Source organism: Rhipicephalus sanguineus, chromosome 2 (assembly GCF_013339695.2).
Source record: "Rhipicephalus sanguineus isolate Rsan-2018 chromosome 2, BIME_Rsan_1.4, whole genome shotgun sequence".
Taxonomy (NCBI): Eukaryota; Metazoa; Arthropoda; class Arachnida; order Ixodida; family Ixodidae; genus Rhipicephalus; species Rhipicephalus sanguineus.
The window spans coordinates 194,048,515-194,050,714 of record NC_051177.1 but is presented as its reverse complement, the minus strand read 5'-3'; the positions used below and the strand labels follow the sequence as shown (position 1 = coordinate 194,050,714).

The window sequence follows — 2,200 nt, the reverse complement described above, 5'->3', positions numbered from 1 at the left end:
AAACGCTGGAACGATTGGCCAGCGTTCCGAAGGCCAAAGGGCATGCGGAGGAATTCAAAAAGACCGAAAGGTGTGGTGATGGCGGTCTTCGGGATATCTTCTTCGGCGACTGGCAGTTGATGATAGGCGCGAACAAGATCGATCTTAGAAAAGATCGTCGCACCGTGCAGTGCTACCGTGAAGTCCTGGATATTCGGAAGTGGGTAGCGATCAGGAACCGTGATGATGTTGAGCGCCCGGTAATCGCCACATGGACGCCAATCCCCAGACTTCTTCGGCACCATATGAAGCGGAGACGCCCAGTTGCTAGAAGAAGGTCGGATGTTCCCGAGTGCGAGCATGTGCTCGAACTCCGCGCGGGCAACCTTGAGTTTCTCAGGGGACAAACGCCGAGGTCGAAAATAAACCGGAGGGCCGGAGGTGACGATGTGATGACAAACGTCGTGTTGGACCGGTTGCGTCCAGTCCGGCTGGCGCGTCAAAGTGGAAAACTCACGGAGGAGCTCGGCGAAAGGTTCTTCCAGCATAGAAGATATGGGCGCGATCGGCGATGTGGTTGTTGCAAGGGAGCCGGTAACGGTCAGGTGGGTAAGAGAGTCGATAAGACGACGGTGTTTCACGTCGACAAGGAGCCCATAGTGGTGCAGGAAATCAGCTCCGATGAGGGCGCGTCGGACATCTGCAACCAGGAAAATCCAGCGAAACGCTCGTCGGAGGCCAAGATTGAGCATGACGGAGCGTGATGCGTAGACTGGAATCCTGGTACCGTTGACAGCTTGCAAAAACGACACAGGTGTCGTTTTTCGGTCGGAGCGTTGAGCAGGAATAATGCTTACGTCTGCACCAGTGTCGACAAGGAAACGTTGTCCTGCGGCTCTGTCCGTGAGGTAGAAGAGGCGACTTGTATGCTGGGCCGGACCGCTGGTCGCCGTCAGAGGTCGGCCGGCCTGTTTCCCTGCCACGCACAAGGACGGCGGCAGTGACGAGCGTCGTTTCCAAAACGGCGATGGTAGTAGCAGATGCCAGGCGTTGGTTACGCGTCACGGCTAGTGGGTGTGCGTCTCGGCTTGCTGGAACTTCGGTGGCGTGAACGGTGAGGTGACGCGCGGCGTTGTTCTGCTGCAGAGACGATGCGTTCGAGGCGCTCGCACAGGGCGTCGAGCGGCGACTGGGCTGTCGAAAAAGACGGCAGAGTTCGCAGCGTGGTGGTACTCTCACCAGTCGACGGTGTCGTGGCTGCGATGGCTGGCGTGGCTACTTCCATCACCTTGTCGGCCAACGCGGCAAGTCCGGTGAGGTCCATGGTAGAAGCTGTTGCCAGAACCATCTGCACGTTAGCCGGCAGTCGTTGTAAAAACAGCTCGCGTAACAGCGCGTCGTCGACGGATCTCGCGTTGTCTCCGAGCAGCTGCTTCATTCGGCGAAGAAGTTAGCTGGGGCGTCGGTCGCCGAGTTCTTCAGTGGATAGAAGCTGCTGTATGCGAGCACGCTGTGAAACTGCCGTGTGCTGTAGCAGGGTCGTCTTGAGATCGTCGTAGGCGTGCGCAGACAGCGGGTTGCTCAACAGATCTGCTACTTCGTCAATGGCGGTGGGCGAGAGTGCCGCAACAGCGTAGTGGAACTTCGTAGCTTGGGAGCGGATACCAGCAACTTGAAATTGTGATTCCGCCTGAAGAAACCACGCCGAAGGATGCTGGTCCCAGTACTGAGGAAGGCGGACAGCGATGGCTGAGCAGGAAGGCTCACCGCGTTGCTCGGGAAGGTTCTGGTCTCGAGAACTTGTACCGTCAGTCTGTTCCATGGTCGCTTCTGCCACGGAAACGTATGGCCACAATCACGTCCGGGTCACCAAACTGTGGCGATGGGCGACCTCACAGACCGGCGAAGTCTCGGTCTTGCCAGAGAGAGAGAGAGCGAGCCCGACACGACCGCCTTGACCAGAAGTATTTTAATCTCTATTCTTTCGAACGCCAGCGCGCGCAGGCCCGTGGCAGCGGCACCTGCCTCGTGCAGGAGCGAGCGTCTCCGTCCTCTTCTTTGCGACGCCGATGCTGCTGCCGCTACAAGCCCGTATCGCCAGGTCCTGTAACGAATCGTTGTATATTACACGTTCGAGACTGAGCGATAACGTCACGGCATACAGCAAACCCTCTGAAACCTAGATAATTACCGTCGATCTTGCTAAGTGAATTCGCAGGCT

At 57.5% G+C, this 2,200-nt stretch overlaps 1 pseudogene; it reads right to left on the bottom strand.

The window, feature by feature from the left end:
• Positions 1-931: 931 nt before the first annotated feature.
• On the bottom strand, positions 932-1,858 carry LOC119381424 (uncharacterized; annotated as a pseudogene).
• Positions 1,859-2,200: the final 342 nt, after the last annotated feature.